Below are 20,145 nucleotides of genomic sequence, written 5' to 3'. Positions count from 1 at the left end.
TATGGGAATTTAGAGTTTTTTTGCACACTGTTGGTTTTTGTCTCTGACCCTTATATTATCTTTGTCATCAAAATAGACATACTGTTCCATACAAATAAAAACAGGCTTTCTAAACTTTATTTAGGTTATAATTTTGAACTTTATTGAACCCCCACAAAAAAGACCCATCTAAAATAAAATAAAAAGAGCATCAGCTTATTTAGCCTGTAATTTGTCCTTATTTTGTCCCTTTGAGTCTTCTACTCATGAGTCTTCTGAGTCTTCTACTCATCATTGCACCTCCTGATTCTCTGACTCTGGCTCTGACGTGTCCATTTCCTCCTCTGTGTCACTGTCTAGCTGTGTGGTGGACACTTCTGTATCTGGCTCAATAAGTTGTAGGTTCGCCCGGATAGCCACCAATTTCTCCACTCTCTTGTTAGTCAGCCTGTTGCGCACCTTTGTATGCGTATTCCCAAAAAGAGACCAGTTTCGTTCAGAGGCCGCTGATGAAGGTGGGATTTGGAGTATCACTGATGCAATGGCTGACAGGGCCTCAGATGCACAAAGTCCCTTCCACCAGGTATGTGCATTGATATGCTTGCATGATTCCCATATCCCGTCCCCATTCCAAAGACCTTGCTTGGTAGAGAACTTTGCCAGACTTCCCAGAACTTTGCCCACGTCCAGATTGAGGTGGCGTGAGAGGGTAGAAATCACACTGTAAGCGCTGTTGATCTGTTCTCCAGAAAGTATTGGTCTCCCAACATGCTTTGGGTCCAACATGTATGCTGCAGCATGAATCGGTGAGTAAATATTTCCTGATGCTCCATGTGATGGAAGCATGACCTTTGCACACACAACGCTACATCACCAATAGAGGGAGTTAATCGTTCATCCACTCATCCAACCAATCAGGACACATTTGTTCACAGTCACACACAAAACTTGTAATTATTAAAACAAGCCAAGTAAGAAGGTAAACATATACTGATTAAGAAATTCCTTAATAATTAAGATTACATCTGTTAGTAATTTTAAGAGAGGACCTGAGAAAAAAAATGAAAGAAATACACAAAAAAAACAATATTATGCTAGCATGTGCTTTTTTGGGCAAAATTCCCAAGCTAAACTTCCCGTGGAAAATTTCCAGAAATTTACCAGAAACTTTCCACCCCTTCGCAACCCTACCTGAGATAACAACATAAAATGCTGGAAATACTCAGCAGGCCAGGCAGCATCCGTGGAGAGAGAAACAGAGTTAACGTTTCGGGTCTGGGACCCTTCATCAGAACTGGAAAAAGCTGGAGATGTAACAGATATTAAGCAGGTGCAGAGACAGCGGGGGGGGGGGGGTTTAGAAGGGGAGGAAGGAATTGAAAGAACATACTGTACTTTTGTAAGAGGCAGGAAAGATAAAATGTTGCAAATGGGAATGGCAAAAATTATACAGCATGAAAAATGGGGGCAGGGATGGATTATTATCTGAAATTGTTGAACTCGATGTTGAGTGCCTAATCGAAAGATGAGGTGCTGTTCCTCGAGCTTATGTTGAGCTTCATTGGAACAATGTAATAAGCCGAGGAGAGAGAGATCAGAGTGGGAGTGAAGCGGAGAATTAAAGTGACAGGCGACCGGAAGCTCAGGGTCACCCTTACGGAGTGAATGGAGGTGTTCCGCAAAGCGGTCACCCAATCTGCGTTTGGTCTCCCCAATATAGAGGAGACCGCATCGTGAGCAGCGAATACAGTATATTAAATTGCAAGAAGTACAAGTAAATCGCTGTTTCACCTGGAAGGTGTGTTTGGGGCCCTGAACAGTGGGAAGGGAGGAGGTAAAAGGACATGTGTTGCATCTCCTGTGCTTGCACGGGAAGGTGCCAAGCGAAGGAGAAGGGCTGTTAGGGGTGATTGAGTGGACCAGGGTGTCGCGGAGGGAGTGGTCCCTTCGGAATGCTGAAAGGGGAGGTGAGGGGGAAGATGTGTTTGGTGGTGGGATCACGTTGAAGGTGGCGGAAAATGATACGTTCAATGTAGAGGCTGGTGGGGTGAAAGGGAGGACAAGGGGAACCCTATCGTGGTTCTGGGAGGGAGGGGAAGGGGTGAGAGCAGAATTGCGGGAAATGGAATGGACACGGTCAAGGGCCGTGTCAACCACAGTAAAGGGGAATCCTCGGTTGAGGAAAAAGGAAGACTGAAGCACTGCTATGGAAGGTGGCATCATCAGAGCAGACGTGGCGGAGTCCTTACAGGAAGCGGGGTGGGAAGAAGTGTAGTCCAGGTAGCTGTGGGAGTCAGTGGGCTTGTAGTGAATGTTTGTCGAAAGCCGATCGCCAGAAATGGAGACGGATAAGTCAAGGAAGGGAAGGGAAGAGTCGGATATGGACCATATGAAGGTGAGGGAAGGGTGGAAATTGGAAGTAAAGTGAATGAACATATCTAGTTCAGGGCGAGAGCAGGAAACGGCACAATCATCAATGTACCGGAAAAAGAGGTGAGGGAGGGGACCCGAGTAGGACTGGAACAAAGAACGTTCCACATATCCCATGAACAGGCAGGCATAGCTAGGGCCCATGTGGGTTTGGAGGGAGTGGAGTCAGAGGAGAAGTTGTTCAATGTGAGAACAAGTTCAGCCAGGCGGAGGAGGGTGGTGGTGGATGGGGACTGGTTGGGCCTCTGTTCAAGGAAGAAGCGGAATGCCCTCAGGCCGTCTGCTCCAGCAAATTCTGGGCCATTGTTTATTTATGATTTTCATATAAACCACTTCTTAGTTTAATATTGCAAAGTGCTAAGCTAATAGCATTAGAATAGGCTATAAAATCTGGGTATTCCTTTACTGGGTTTCTCAAATATTAATAATACAGTAATACAATTGTGTGTGATATACGTGATAAAAAATGTTTGACTACAAAAGACATCACAGAATTTTTTTCCCCTTTGCTGCAAAATATGCATGTGAGGACAGGCTGCAATGCCCTCCATAATCGATAGTTTGCCAACATACACTGTCTAAGGTTGCACATGAAGAATGGGCACTAGAGGGAGGGAGGGAGGAAAGAAGGAAGGAAGGAAGGAAGGGAAGAAAGAGGAAAAAGAGAGGAAAAAAGATGGAGAAAATGAGAGGAAAAAAGAGCAGCGAGATAGTAACTACATAACTTATTTTAGTGATGTTGGTTGAGGGATAAATATTTGCCAGGACATCGGAGAGAACTCCACTGCTCCTCTTTGAATAGAATCATTGGATATTTTACACCCACCCGAGAAGGCAGACGAGGTCTCGGATTAACATCTCATCCAAACAATGGCCTCAGAGGAGGGAAAATTTCCGTTATGCATATTCCACAGCATACTATACACACAGGATAAGCGCACCAACGTCAGTGTTCTTGCTCAGGCCAACATACCCAGCATCGAAGCTTTGACCACACTCAATCAGCTCCGATGGACATGTCACATTGTCCGCATGCCCGATACGAGACTCCCAAAACAAGCGCTCTACTCGGAACTCCGACACGGCAAGAGAGCCCCAGGTGGGCAGAGGAAATGCTTCAAGGACACCCTCAAAGCCTCCTTGAAAAAGTGTAACATCCCCACCGACACCTGGGAATCCCTGGCCCAAGACCGCACAAAGTGGAGGAGAAGCATCCGGGAAGGCGCCGAACACTTCGAGTCTCTTCGCCGGCAGCAAGCGGAAGCCAAGCGCAGGCAGCACAAGGAGCGCACGTCAACCCAAGCACCCCACCCAGCCGCCCCTGCAACCACCATCTGCCCCACCTGTGACAAGAGTCTGTAGGTCCCGCATTGGACTCATCAGTCACCTGAGAACTCATTTTTAATGTGGAAGCAAGTCATCCTCGGTTCCGAGGGACTGTCTAAGAAGAAGATACACTAAGGGGTGGAATTAATCTATACTTTGAATTTCCACACGTTAAGTGCTCATTAGACCAGTGGTTCTCAAACTTTTTGGGTTGGAAGACCCCTTTGCAAATCGATTAGTAAGCATGGACCCCCGTCTAAATTATAATACTGTATAAATTCATAATATGGAAGTGTTGTATGTAAAGAGTGTTTTAATAATGCTTTGAAGAAAACAGCTATTTATTTACAAATATCAGTGAGATGGGTGTGCCCAGGCACACGGTCGTAGCGCCAGGGAGAGGAATCAGCTCGACCGGCAGGTTGCATTTGTTGCAAAGTGAGTGAGGTCTGTGGGTTTCTGTGAGGAGGAGGGCCCTTGGGAATAATTCGCAAGAACTGAATCAGTGTTGGTTTTATAAAGAGGAGCACGCTTGAAATTACCTGATTCTTTGATCACCGAAACTACTGAACAGTCTCACGAATCAGGCTGAGTTTTGCTACCATCAACATATTGGATAAGACATACCAACCACCAACGACAGAGATTTACATCTACTCCCAGCACTATTCCGGATTAGGAAGGAAGCACGCGACCTGCTCACAAACCTCTGCCATTGGAGCTAGGTGTAAACAGATATGCAAAGTGCAGCGTAGTTCATTCACCACCTGCTGCAGCCTCCACACTCGGGAGAAAGGATCTCGCTCAAATATGCAAAAGTACAGACTCGGAGCCACAGTCCATCAAAGGGGCACCATGTACACGCAAAAAGTTTTGGGTCACAAAGCCCCGGCGCTCACCCATCCCCAAATAATGGAACCCCCGGCACATGCCAACCTCCCCCCCGCAAAAAAACCATTACAACTCAGCAGCCCGGCCTGAAACCGAGTAAAATCAGCCGGAGGTTAATTGAGCCCGGGGACCGGTCGCCGGCAAACCTCGGAGGAGGAGGCGACCCAGCATGGTACGAGTAACCCCGGGCGGAACTGGTGAAACACCACCCCAACCGGAGGTGGGCGCGACTTGAGAACCCGGATTTCCAGGTAGGGGGAGGGGCAGAAGAAAAGCCGTCCCCCGGGTGAGGCCCGGTCCACTGGCCAGTGACCTTCCCCACTGGCGCCTCGGCTCGGGTCAGGCTTCAGTCACCGTCCCCTGGTCCCGGTTCACAGGCCCAAGCAGTGGCCGCGGCTCCTCTTCCACAGTTCCACAGCAGGAACAACAAGGTGCATGTTGTGGGACTTACGTGGTCCCAGAGCTTAAGGAAATCCATGGCCTCGGGGCACATGTTGGTACGGGCCAGGATGGCGGACAGCAGGCCGCGGACCCCTTGGAAAGTCTCTACGGACCCCCAGAAAGCCGCGGACCCCAGTTTGAGAAACACTGCATTAGGCATAATGATTTCATATGTAAACATTAACAAAGTGGTCAGAAATTTTTGTCCAAGCTCCTAAAAACTGTGGGAGTATATCAGTTTGACACATTAATTAACAGACAATTGCGTTAAGGTTTTTTTTGTTTGTTACTGGCTTCTTAAGCAGCATTTAACAAGTGAAAAATTATCTTGCTTGCCCTCAAATGCACATCACATCATTGAAGGCCTACACAAGATGGCGTTAAGGTAGCAGTGTGAGCTGGCAGAGGTCTACCATGCAAATGATCAGAAGACACTGAAAGGAGAGACTCAAATCTTTCAGTACACACATCAGCATAGCTGAATCAACAAATCTCACTTTGCTGAATACGTTGGAGGAGGTGGATGAAGAGGTGGATCAGGGAGGTCAAGGGCAAATAAGGAAGACCACCAGGATTTGAACTCAGCAGCAAACAGAGCTACCTTGATCTCACCAAGGATTACTGAGAAAGGAAGCTACAACCAGTGTTGGTAACTGGTTAGGAGTTAGGTGACAGATTAGAATCATAGAATGGTTACAGCACTGAAGGAGGCCATTCGACCCGTCGAGCCCATGCCGGCTCTCTGCAAGAGCACGTCAGCTAGTCCCACTCTCCTGCCCTTTCCCCGTAGCTGTAGTGTATGTAACCTGTACTACCTTAAGAGGATACCTTAAGGTGATGGACTACTTTTTAACGGCTCCTGTACATTGTAGTACCGGTGGTGACCACACCGGTATATAAACACTGCGGAACAAAGTGTACCTCAGTTCCGCCCTGACCCTCAATCACTAAAGACCTGTTTACTTACTTCTGTTGTCTGTGTCCTGTTATTCATTATAACTGCACTTGTAAACACAGACTCAACAGTGGCGATGAGTCTGATCGTACCTAGCGGCAGTTTTGCATCACCTCCTCCAGTACTGATTCTGGGGCCCATTCCAAGGAAGCTTCGTCCTCAGAAACGGGTGTCGGAAAAGGGCATCCACCCTCAACATCCTGCTGAGCACTGCATCGCACGGGAGGCCATTGGGAACCCAGTTTGGTTTTCTGGCCACGAAGTCCAACATCAGCAACAAGCAGTGATCATCCCTTCTACGACAGCGGCGGGTAAGCCCGATCGAGCGGCACGGGGGGGGGGGAAGTCGGCCGAGTTGTCAGTGGGAGAAGGGGAGGAAAAACGAAGAAAAGGGCGGAGAACACGACCGCAGCCGGTGTCAGGGGCCGGACTGCAATCGGGGCAGAGACGCGCAGCAGCCAGAAAAGCGCTTTATTGCCACAAGGACCGTGGGAGCGGCGGGGCAACAAGAGCAGCAGCGCAAGGAAGCGTATACACGGGAAAATAAAGGCAGGAAGGACCGCTGGGAGGCGTGGACAGCAACAGCGCGGGAATCGCCATCTTGAGTCGGCGGGGGAAGAAGACAAGTGCGGGAAAAGCCGCCAAGCGCGGGAAAAGCCGCCATCTTAAATTTTTAAAAAGTCATATTAAATAATATCCGAAGGGAAAGGAGAAACTCAGCAAGGATGCCGAAAACGGGTAACATCACTGCCTTCGACAACGATGTGGAAGATTGGGCCACTTATGCGGAACGCATCGAAGTTTACTGTAGAACGAATGATGTACCGGATGATAAGAAAGCACTAACCCTATTAAACTCAATGGGTGCGAAGACGTACGGGTTATTAAGGAACCTGGTAACCCCAGACAAAGAGTTTTGCGGATATTGTTACTATCCTGCAAGAGCATTTAAACCCCACACCGCTGCTGATAGCGGAACGATTTAAATTCTACAAAAGAATTCAACTTAAAGAAGAAAGCAACGCTGAATTCCTAACAGAACTGCGCAAGTTATCAAAGTACTGCCAGTTCGGAACAGGACTAGCAGATGCACTGAGAGATAAGTTTGTGTGTGGGCTCCTAAGGGAAGGAACCCAGAAGCGACTGCTAGAGGAAAAGGATCTTACGCTGGACAAAGCTTTCAGCATTGCAGCATCCCACGAGGCAGCAGCACGGGGTGCTGCAGAGATTCAGCAAAGGCCACTGGAATTCAGCACCAATGAAATGGCATTGGGCGCAGTAAAGTGCTATCGTTGCGGAAGGACAACGCATGACCAGAACCAGTGCTGGTTCAAAGACAAAGAATGCAGGCAATGTGGCAAACTTGGTCACATAGCGAGAGTATGCTGGTCAGGAAAGAAGACCAGCAGCAAAAAGTCACCGCAGGAGAAGTACAAAAAAGTACACAAGATGACAGAGAACAGTTCGGATGAACAGAAGGCGGATTCAGACTCCAGCAGTAAGGAACTGGGTTGTCTGAAAATACATAATGTGGGTAACACAGCAGACCACCAAACTATCTGGGTCATGCTCCGGATAGCAGGAGTCCAAGTGAAGATGGAATTGGACACAGGGTCGGCATTAACGGTCATGAATAAGCAAGATTACAAAAGGTTATTCTCGCACATTCCCCTGAGGGATACAGAGATTGTATTGAAAACATACACGAGGCAAATAGTACACCCCAAAGGAAAGATAAAAGTAAATGTGGTCTACAATGGTAAAGAAATTCAGAAAATGGACTTGTACGTGTTACCTGATGGAGGTCCGCCACTACTGGGACGGGAATGGATCCGGAGAATAAATTTGGACTGGCATTCCATACAAGCACTGACTGTGGATGCCTGTAAGGAGGACGACGTCAAACCTAAACGACTGTCCAAAATCTTAGACGATGCTAAGGAGGTGTTCCAACAGGGACTTGGAACACTGAAAGGAATTACGGCAACCATCAAGGTTGAAGAACATGCAAACCCAAAACTTTTCAAAGCCAGACCGGTGCCTTATGCAATACGTCCTGCTGTGGAAGCAGAGCTGGAAGGGCTAGAATGTTCAGGGGTACTGTCCAAGGTGGACTGGAGCGAATGGGCTACACCCATTGTTCCTGTCATGAAGCGTTCGTTGAGCAACAAGCCGGGGGAACCTGGGAAGGTTCACATCTGTGGCGATTTCAAGATCACTGTTAATCCAGTTCTTCACACGGTGCAATATCCGCTTCCGCGGATTGAAGATATCTTCGCTTCGCTGTCTGGCGGAAACCACTTCACCAAGATAGACCTGGCGCAGGCGTACCTACAGATGGAAGTTGATGAAGCGTCATGACAGTATCTCACGATCAACACACATAAGGGCTTATATCGGTATAATAGGCTGGTTTTTGGAGTGGCATCGGCTCGAGCAATTTGGCAAAGGGCCATGGAGCAGGTATTGCAGGGAATCCCAGGCACACAATGCTACCTGGATGACATCCTGATTACAGGAGATAACGATAATGATCACCTCGCGAATTTGGAGCAGGTGCTCATCAGATTGAAAGAATATGGGCTAAGAGCTAATCGCCAGAAATGCGAGTTCTTTCAAAAGCGAATCTTGTACTGCGGCCACGTCATTGACCAGGAGGGGCTCCATAAGTCACCTGACAAGATCGAAGCTGTTGTCAAAGCTCCAGCACCGGAAAATGTATCCCAGTTGAGGTCGTTCCTTGCGTTGGTTAACTATTACCACAAGTTTCTTCCAAATTTATCCACGGTGTTACACCCGCTAAACACTCTTTTGCAAACGGGAATACCATGGAAGTGGAGCGATGATTGTAAGCGGGCTTTTCAAAAGAGCAAGGCACTGATCACCTCTAAGGAAGTGTTGGCTCACTTTAACCCAACGCTGCCTATTCGCTTAACTTGTGATGCTTCTCCATATGGTATCGGGGCAGTGCTCTCACTTAAGTTTCCAGATGGCTCGGAAAGGCCAGTCGCTTTCGCATCCAGATCATTGACCTCCGCTGAGCGCAACTATGCTCAGATAGATAGGGAGGCTCTCAGCCTCGTGTGGGGAGTTAAGAAATTTAACCATAACCTGCAAGGCCAAAAGTTTACGCTGCTGACAGATCACCAGCTGTTGGTTTCCATTTTCAACCCTAAGAAGGGTGTTCCGGTAATGACGGCGCAGAGGCTTCAGAGATGGTCCCTTTTCCTAGGGGCACATCAATATGATATTGAGTTCAAAGGTACAAAGCAACATGGTAATGCTGATGGGCTGTCGCGCCTGCCACTACCTACAGCGGAAGAGGCACCGGCAGTTGACCCTGTCGAGATATTTCACTCGACCATCATCGAATGCTTACCAGTCACCAATGCGGGTATTGAGAGAGAGACCCGAAATGACCCAACACTGTCTCGGGTCTACAACTTGACAGTGAAGGGATGGCCAGCACATGGCGAACCACTGTTACCAGCATTCTCAGCCAGACGAGAACAGCTGTCCGTATGTCAAGGAACATTGATGTATGGAACAAGGGTGATTATTCCTCCTAAATTAAGGGAGAGAGTTCTAAAAGAATTGCACGAAGGTCATCTGGGGGGAGTCAAGATGAAAAGCCTTGCTAGGGCTTATGTGTGGTGGCCAGGTATCGACAAACAAATAGAGGATCTGACTAAAAGCTGCTCAGGGTGCCAAAAAGTTCAGAACGCACCTCCATTGCACCACTGCATCCGTGGGAATGGCCTTCAGCCCCATGGCAAAGTGTGCATATCGACTTTGCAGGTCCATTCATGGATTCCATGTTTTTGATAGCAGTAGACGCACATTCTAAATGGCCAGAAGTGATTAAGATGTCGACCACTACCTCTGAGAAGACGATTGCAGTTCTAAGAACCATATTTGCAAGGAATGGATTGCCGGAGCAAATATGTTCAGACAACGGACCACAGTTCGTGTCAGAAGAATTCGAGAAATTCATGAAAAAGAATGGGGTGAAACACTATACATCTGCCCCATATCATCCGGCTACAAATGGGTTGGCCGAGAGATTTGTACAAACGTTCAAAAAGGCGATAAAGGCCATGAGTGAAGATCATATTCCACAACCGTTCACTATTACTCTCTGTTTCCTGTCACTTAGCCAATTATGTATCCATGCTGCTACTATCCCTTTTATTCCATGGGCTTCAACTTTGCTGGCAAGTCTATTATGTGGCACTTTATCAAACGCCTTTTGGAAGTTCATGTACACCGCATCAACCACATTGCCCTCATCAAATCTCTCTGTTACCTCATCAAAAAATTCAAGAACATAAGGTGGACAATTTCCTAATGGCGTATCAAAACGCCACGCATGCAGTGACAAATCAAAGCCCTGCCATAATGTTCTATAACAGAAGGTTGCGGTCCCGGTTGGATTTGTTAAAACCCAATGTGCGACGGGAAGTCGAACACAAGCAATTCCAGCATGTAAATAAAAAGGCCTCTCCTAGTTATGAAATAGGACAACCAGTGTTGGCCAGGGACTATAGGGATGATAAATGGCAACCTGGGACAATTTGTGCACGACAGGGACCCTTGATGTATACGGTAGACGTTGGAGAGAACATAATACGACGTCATGCTGACCAACTTGTGGAATCGAGAACAAGGGTCGACCCCATGTCTACGGCAGAGACACCAGTTGAAGAACTTATTGAGCCTGTAGCATCTACCTCAGACTCGAACGTATTGGATGATGTTGAATCCATAGGAGATCAAGTGGATGAGTCACCCCAGCAATGGGAACCAGAGATCCCTGAAAGGCGTTATCCGGGTCGGATCAGGAGGCCTCCTCAGAGACTGAATCTTTGAACAGTTCTTGTGTGTAAATTGTATATATGTTATCCATGTAGTGTATTAATTGGGGGTGTCCACTGTTAAGCTAAAAGGGGAGGAATTGTAGTGTATGTAACCTGTACTACCTTAAGAGGATACCTTAAGGTGATGGACTACTTTTTAACAGCTCCTGTACATTGTAGTACCGGTGGTGACCACACCGGTATATAAACCCTGCGGAGCAAAGTGTACCTCAGTTCCGCCCTGACCCTCAATCACTAAAGACCTGTTTACTTACTTCTGTTGTCTGTGTCCTGTTATTCATTATAACTGCACTTGTAAACACAGATTCAACAGTAGCCCTGCAAATTTTTTTCCTTACGGTACTTATCCAATTCCCTTTTGAAAGCCACAACTGAATCTGCCTCCACCACCCTTTCAGACAGTGCTTTCCTGATCCTAACACTCGCTGCATAAAAAAGATTTTCCTCATGTTGCCTTTGGTTCTTCTGCCAATCACCTTAAATCTGTGTCCTCTGGTTCTCGACACTTCCGCCAATGGGAACAGTTTCTCTCTATCTACTCTGTCTAGACCCCTCATGATTTTGAACACCTCTATCAAATCTCCTCTCAACTTTCTCTGTTCTAAGGAGAACAACCCCTGCTTCTCCAGTCTATCCATGTAGCTGAAGTCCCTCATCCCTGGAACCATTCTTGTAAATCTTTTCTGCACCCTCTCTAAGGTCTTCACATCCTTCCTAAAGTGCGGTGCCCAGAATTGGACACAATACTCCAGTTGAGGTTGAACTAGTGTTTTATAAAGGTTCATCATAACTTCCTTGCTTTTGTATTCTATGCCTCTATTTATGAAGCCCAGGATCCTGTATGCATTTTTAACCGCTTTCTCAACCTGCCCTGCCACCTTCAACGATTTGTGCACATACACCCTCCAGGTTTCTCTGTTCATGCACCTTTAGGATTGTACCCTTTAGTTTATATTGCCTCTCCTTGTTCTTCCTACCAAAATGTATCACTTCATACTTTTCTGCGTTAAATTTCATCTGCCACGTGTCTGCCCATTCCACCAACCTGTCTATGTCCTCTTGAAGTCTATCACTATCCTCGTCACTGTTCACTATATTTCCTAGTTTTGTGTCATCTGCAAATTTTGAAATTGTGCCCTGTACACCCAAGTCTAAGTCATTGATATATATGAAGAAAAGCAGTTATCCTAGTACCGACCCCTGGGGAACACCACTGTGTACCTTCCTCCTGTCGGATAAACAACCGTTCACTATTACTCTCTGTTTCCTGTCACTTAGCCAATTATGTATCCATGCTGCCACTATCCCTTTTATTCCATGGGCTTCAACTTTGCTGGCAAGTCTATTATGTGGCACTTTATCAAACGCCTTTTGGAAGTTCATGTACACCGCATCAACCACATTGCCCTCATCAAATCTCTCTGTTACCTCATCAAAAAATTCAAGAACATAAGATATAAGAGCAGGAGTGGGCCATACGGCCCCTCAAGCCTGCTCCGCCATACAATAAGATCATGGCTGATCACCGACCTCAACTCCACTTTCCCGCCCGATCTCCATAACTTTTGATTCCCCTGGAGTCCAAAAATCTATCTATCGTGGCCTTGAATATACTCAAATACTCAGCATTCACAGCCCTCTGGGGCAGAGAATTCCAAAGATTCACAACCCTCTGAGTGAAGAAATTCCTCCTCATCTCACTCTTAAATGGCCTACCCCTTATTCTGAGACTATGCCCCCTAGTTCTAGACACTCCAGCCAGGGGAAACAACCTCTCAGCATCAACCCTGTCAATCTCCTTCAGAATCTTGTACATTTCAATGAGATCACCTCTCATTCTTCTAAACTCCAGAGAGTATAGGCCTATTCTACACAAGCTCTCATCATCAGACAGCTCTCTCATCCCAGGAATCAATCTAGTGAACTTTCGTTGCACCGCCTCCAAGGCAAGTATATCCTTCCTTAGATAAGGAGACCAAAACTGTGCACAGTACTCCAGGTTTGGTCTCACCAAGGCCCTGTACAACTGTACCAAGACTTCCTTACTCTTATACTCCAACCCCCTTGCAATAAAGGCCAACATGCCATTTGCCTTCCTTATTGGCTTGAGGCCAATTCATTAAATATATTCAAGAAGGTGTTAGATATATTTCTTAAGGCTAAGGGGATCAAGGGATATGGGGAGAAAACAGGGACAGGGTACTGAATTTGGATGATCAGCCATGATCGCATTGAATGGCGGGGCAGGCTCGAGGGGCCGAATGACCTACTCCTGCTCCTATCTTCTAAGTTTCTATGTTTATTGCTTGCTGTACCTGCATGCTAGCTTTCTGTGTTTCTTGCACGAGGACACCCAAATCTCTCTGAACACCAACATTTGAAAGTTTCTCACCGTTTAAAAAATATTCTGTTTTTCCATTCTTCCTACCAAAGTGAATAACCTCACATTTCCCTACATTATACTCCATCTGCCACCTTACTGCCCATTCACTTAGTCTATCTATATCCCTTTGCAGACTCTGTTCTTCTCACAGCTTACTGTCCCACCTAGCTTTGTATCATCAGCAGACTTGGATACATTACACTCGGTCCCTTCATTTAGGTCATTAATATAGATTGAAAATGGCTGAGGCCCCAGCACTGATCCTTTGTGGCACCCCACTAGTTACAGCCTGCCAACCTGAAAAACATCTGTTTATCCCTACTCTGTTTTCTGTCCATTAACCAATCCTCTATCTATGCTACTATATTACCCCCAACCCCATGAACCCTAATCTTGGGTAATAATCTTTTATGTGGCACCTTATCGAACGCCTTTTGGAAATCCAAATATACTACATCCACTGGTTCCCCTTTATCTACCTGGCTAGTTACATCCTCAAAAAACTAATACATTTGTCAAACATGATTTCCCTTTCATAAACCCATGTTGACTCTGCCTAATTATGTAATGATTTTCTAAGTGCCCTGATACCACTTCCTTAACAATGGATTCCAGCATTTTCCAAATGACTGATGTCAGGCTAACTGACCTGTAGTTCCCTGTTTTTTTTCTCCCCCCTTTCTTGAACAGCAGTGTTGCATTTGCGACCTTCCAATCCGCTGGGACCATTCTAGAATCTAGGGAATTTTGGAAGATCAAAACCAATGCATCCACTATCTCTTCAACCACTTCTTTTAGAACCCTAGGATGTAGGCCGTTAGGTCCAGGGGATTTGGCAGCTTTTAGTCCCATTAGTTTCTCTAGTACCTTTTTTTTTAGTTAATTTCAGTTTTTTAGTTAATTTTAGTTTTTTAATCAAGTTAGTTAAACACGATTTGCCTTTAACAAATCTGTGCTGGCTTTCCTTAATTAATCCACACTTGTCCAAGTGACTGTTAACTTTGTCCCGGATTATCATTTCTAAAAGTTTCCCCGCTACCGAGGTTAAATTGACTGGCCTGTAGTTGCTGGGATTATCCTTACACCCTTTTTTGAACAAACGTGTAACATTTGCAATTCTCCAGTCATCTGGCACCACCCCCGTATCCAAGGAGGATTGGAAGATTATGGCCAATACCTCCGCAACTTCCATCTTTACTTCCCTCAGCATCCCATCCGGTCCTGGTGACTTATCTACTTTAAGTACAGCCAGCCTTTCTCGTACCTCCTCTTCATCAATTTTTAGCCCATCCAGTATCTCAACTACCTCCTCTTTCACCATGACTTTGCATCTGTCTTTACTAAGGAAGAATATGCTGCCAAGTACTCATTTAGTACCTCAGCTACGCCCTCTGCCTCCATGCATAGGTCTCCATTTTGATCCTTAATCCTCTTACTTCCCGTTTACTATTTATATGCCTGTAGAAGACATTCAGATTCCCTTTATGTTAGCTGCCAATCTATTCTCATAATACTCTCTTTGCCCCTCTTATTTCCTTTTTCACTTCCCCTTTGAACTTTCTATATTCAACCTGGTTCTCACTTGTATTCTCAACCTGACATCTGTCATACACCCCCTTTTTCTGCTGCATCTTACTTTCTATATCTTTCGTCATCCAGGAAGCTCTAGCTTTAGTTGTCCTACATTTCCCCCTCGTGGGAATGTACCTCGACTGTACCCGAACCATCTCCTCTTTAAAGGCAGCCCATTGTTCGATTACAGTTTTGCCTGCCAATCTTTGATTCCTGGGCCAGATCCATTCTCAACCCACTGAAATTGGCCTTCCTCCAATTAAGTATTTTTACTCTAGATTGCTCCGTCCTTTTCCATAGCTAATCTAAACCTTATGATACTGTGATCACTGTTCCCTAAATGTCCCCTTACTGACACTTGCTCTACTTGACCCACCTCATTCCCCTGAACCAGATCCAGCAATGCCTCCTTCCTCGTTGGGCCAGAAACGTACTGATTAAGAAAGTTCACCTGAACACACTTCAGAAATTCTTCCCCCTCTCTGCCCTTCACACCATTAGGGATAAGGAGAATGTACTCTGATTGGTGTGATGTGACAAGTGGTGTTCTCAGGGAACTGTACGTTTCCATGTCCCTTTGTTTCTTCCTGCTCCCATTTACACAACTCGCTGTGCCTCCTAATTTAGTGTAATCGGCAAACTTGGATATACAACTCCCTATTTCTTCATCTAAATCATTAATATATATGGTGAAAAGCTGAGGCCCCAGTACCAATTCCTGTGGAACACCACTTGTCACATCCTGCCTATCAGAGAACATTCCCTTTATCCCTAATCTCTGTCGCCTACCTCCTAACCAATTTCCAACCCAATTCCGTGCATATTCATCTTTAATAACCTCTCGTGCAAAACCTTATCAAATGCCTTCTGGAGGTCCATACAGTCAACATTCTTAAGACACTCCCCTGTCCACCATAATATTGACCCCCACAGAAAATTCAACTAGATTAGTCAGGAATTAGCCACAAATCTATGCTGACTCTCTGATCGGCTCGTACTTGTCCAAGTGCTCAATCACTGTCTCTGGTGAGAGACTCCAGTACCTTCCCCACATCTGATGTTAAACTGATCACCGGTGTAATGGAGGGTACACTAGGGTATAATGAGAATATCCAGTTTTTATTTTTGGATGCTATAGTCCTGGCTCCAAAAATGACAATTCAAACTAGTATAGGCAATATGGGTAGTCATCTTCTGATGAAGATAGTGAGGCTATGTGGCAGATACTGCATTGACGAGCAAATTTTAGACTATTACATTATAAGTGATTCATTTTAAGATCAAAGCCTAGAAATTAATGTTGGTATTGATAATGAACAAACACTTGACCTGTTGGTATGCCATTCTTCTTCTGCTACTTTAACCTATTTTGTTTTAAATAGATGGGTTAACGACTGTGTTTAAGAATATCATTCTAATATCACTGACAGCTAATATCTAGGTGGAAAAATGTATAGTGGTGTATTGATCGCCGTAATATACACGAGTTACCATAATAGTTTTCAGTCTAGCTTGGAGTGGAGATGCGTACAAATCAAATGACACATTACTCCAAAGTAGTGAAAACTGCACCAAAAATCAAACTTTTGGTAAGGGATGAGGAAAATCCCCCCAGGTCCCACTAAAAAAATTAATTCCCTAAATAATGTACAGTATATCCACTTCGCTATTGTGTAAGGTACCTTGGTTACATAACATCTAGTAGCTGACATAGCGATTGCATGAATACGAAGAGGAAACATGACAGGCCACAATTGACGAACTGGTCCATCCAGTCTGTCCCATACAGGTGTGATGCATTACACTCCCTACTCCATCTGGAGCCATGTATTCCCCTAGGAGAGGTGAAAAAAGATAAAAACCCAGGCCAATTAGGTTGCAAAAAATCTGGAAAATTCCTCTCCAATCCCTTAAATCCAGATCACCCTGGCCCTGATTAATGCTACAAGGTACCTACCTCTTGTATGAGGTGCTCTCTGCCCCCCCTAGCCAGAATCACGACAGTCAGTCATCAGCCCATCTTATGCACATCTTTTGGTTCTTTTTTTTTGGCCTGCTCTGCTCATTCTCGACAGCCTTCCAGCAGTTCAGTAGATCAGTTTGGGTTAAGTATACTAAGCTAGTTAAGCAAACACATTCAACACATGGGGGGGGAAATTTCCACAGGGATTCTCCCAATCTCTTTCCCTAACTTTGGCAGAAATTCTGCAGAAATTGCAGTTTATGCTACTTCTCCAGGTTTACCGGCCAAAATTATAGCAGATAATCAGGAGAATTCCTACATCATTGGCTTCCAGCATATGTGGCAGCATCTGATTGTTCATGTTCATCCTCATTGCTCAGCTTCACACTTTTCTTCACATCAGACTCCTCCTTCCATATAACCCTCCAGGGTCACCATATCAGCCATGCCTGCAATACCCTGTTTGTTGGTGGGTTGCCCCTCTAAATTATGAGATTATATTTACAGTGTTCTCATGCTATCTACCAACAGCTGCAGAGCTTTATCTTTCAATTGGGCTTTGCACCTTGTTTTTTTTTTTAAATTTGTCTAGAAATTACGCTCTTGGCAGCTGGATTGGTCCACTGTGTGCTACTTTATACTGGTTCAATGGCTGTTTACAGCAACCATAATCTGCAGGTGTCACACAGAAGAATGTCCCAGGGCACTTTACTAGGGATAACAAAGACGCATGCCAAACCGTTCCTTTGACTCCACTCACTTCCTCCAAATTAAGGGTGTTGCTATGGGAACCCGCATGGGCCCTAGCTTTGCCTGCCTTTTCGTGGGACTAGAACATTCTTTGTTCTAGTCCTACTCAGGTCCCCTCCTTCACCTCTTTGATAACTGTATTAGTGCCATTTCCTGCTCTCGCCCTGAACTAGAAAATTTCATTCACTTTGCTTCCAATTTCCACCCTCCCTTCACCTTCACATGGTCCATCTCTGACTCTTCCCTAAATAACAGCAGAAAATGCTGGAAAAACTCAGCAGGTCAGGCAACATCCGTGGAGAGAAATTTGAGTTGACGTTTCGGGTTGGACCCTTCTTCAAAACTGGAAAGAAAAGAAACTAGATCGGAGGCAGGGCTGCGATCGGACAAAAGAATAAAAGAAACAAAAGAAGTAAAAGAGATTAGAAGCTAGACGAGATGGTAATAGGCTGGGATTAGGTGTAAAGTGTACTGGCAGGGCAAAAGATAGCTGCCAGGTGTGAGAGAGAAACAAAAGGAAAGGGGGGGGGGGGGAAAGGAGTGGAACAATTACAAGTGAAAATTAAATGGGGGCCGAGCTTATGATCTGAAATTGTTGAACTCGATATTGAGTCCGGAAGGCTGCAGACTGCCTAATCGGAAGATGAGGTGCTGTTCCTCGAGTTTACGTTGAGCTTCCGTGGAACAATACAAGAGGCCAAGGACGGTGAGGTCCGAGTGGGAATGGAGCGGTGAATTAAAATGACAGGCGACCGGAAGCTCGGGGTCACCCTTACGGACTGAACGGAGGTGTTCCGCAAAGCGGTCACCCAATCTGCGTTTGGTCTCCCCAATGTAGAGGAGACTGCATCGTGAGCAGCGAATACAGTATACTAGATTGCGAGAAGTACAAGTAAATCGCTGTTTCACCTGGAAGGGGTGTTTGGGGCCCTGGACAGTGGGAAGGGGGGAGGTATAGGGGCAGGTGTTACATCTCCTCCGCTTGCACGGGAAGGTGCCAGGCGAAGAGGAAGGGCTGTTTGGGGTGATAGAGGAGTGGACTAGGGTGTCTCGGAGGGAGCGGTCCCTGCGGAATGCTGAAAGGGGAGGGGGGGGGAAGATACGTTTGGTGGTGGGATCACTTTGGAGGTAGCGGAAATGCCGGAGGATGATCCGTTGAATGTGGAGGCTGGTGGGGTGAAAGGTGAGGACAAGGGGAACCCTATCGTGGTTCTGGGAGGGAGGGGCAGGGGTGAGGGCAGAAGTGCGGGAGATAGAACTGACACGGTCGAGGGCAGTGTCAACCACAGTAGAGGGGAATCCTCGGTTGCGGAAAAAGGAAGACATGACTGAAGCACTGGTGTGGAAGGTGGCGTCGTCGGAGCAGATACGGCGGAGGCGGAGAAACTGGGAGAATGGAATAGAGTCCTTACAGGAAGGGGGGTGGGAGGAAGTGTAGTCCAGGTAGCTGTGGGAGTCAGTGGGCTTGTAGTAAATATTGGTCGTTTCCTGCTCTCGCCCCGAACTTGACAATTTCATTCACTTTGCCTCCAATTTCCACCCTTCCCTCACCTTCACATGGTCCATCTCGGACTCTTCCCTTCCCTTCCTCGAATTCTCCGTCTCCATCTCTGGGGATAGGTTATCGACCAATATTTACTACAAGCCCACTGACTCCCACAGCTACCTGGACTACACTTCCTCCCACCCCGCTTCCTGTAAGGACTCTATTCCATTCTCCCAGTTTCTCCGCCTCCGCCATATCTGCTCCGACGACGCCACCTTCCACACCAGTGCTTCAGACATGTCTTCCTTTTTCCGCAACCGAGGATTCCCCTCTACTGTGGTTGACACTGCCCTTGACCGTGTCAGTTCTATCTCCCGCACTTCTGCCCTCACCCCTGCCCCTCCCTCCCGGAACCACGATAGGGTTCCCCTTGTCCTCACCTTTCACCCCACCAGCCTCCACATTCAACGGATCATCCTCCGGCATTTCCGCTACCTCCAAAGTGATCCCACCACCAAACGTATCTTCCCCTCCCCTCCCCTTTCAGCATTCCGCAGGGACCGCTCCCTCCGAGACACCCTAGTCCACTCCTCTATCACCCCAAACAGCCCTTCCTCTTCGCCTGGCACCTTCCCGTGCAAGCGGAGGAGATGTAACACCTGCCCCTATACCTCCCCCCTTCCCACTGTCCAGGGCCCCAAACACCCCTTCCAGGTGAAACAGCGATTTACTTGTACTTCTCGCAATCTAGTATACTGTATTCGCTGCTCACGATGCGGTCTCCTCTACATTGGGGAGACCAAACGCAGATTGGGTGACCGCTTTGCGGAACACCTCCGTTCAGTCCGTAAGGGTGACCCCGAGCTTCCGGTCGCCTGTCATTTTAATTCACCGCTCCATTCCCACTCGGACCTCACCGTCCTTGGCCTCTTGTATTGTTCCACGGAAGCTCAACGTAAACTCGAGGAACAGCACCTCATCTTCCGATTAGGCAGTCTGCAGCCTTCCGGACTCAATATCGAGTTCAACAATTTCAGATCATAAGCTCGGCCCCCATTTAATTTTCTCTTGTAATTGTTCCACTCCTTTCCC

This window comes from Somniosus microcephalus, chromosome 2 (genome assembly GCF_052327205.1).
Source record: "Somniosus microcephalus isolate GS21.2 chromosome 2, FLI_Smic_1.0, whole genome shotgun sequence".
NCBI classification, from domain to species: Eukaryota; Metazoa; Chordata; class Chondrichthyes; order Squaliformes; family Somniosidae; genus Somniosus; species Somniosus microcephalus.
The sequence above is the reverse complement of the archived record's forward strand: the minus strand, read 5'-3'. Positions refer to the sequence as shown.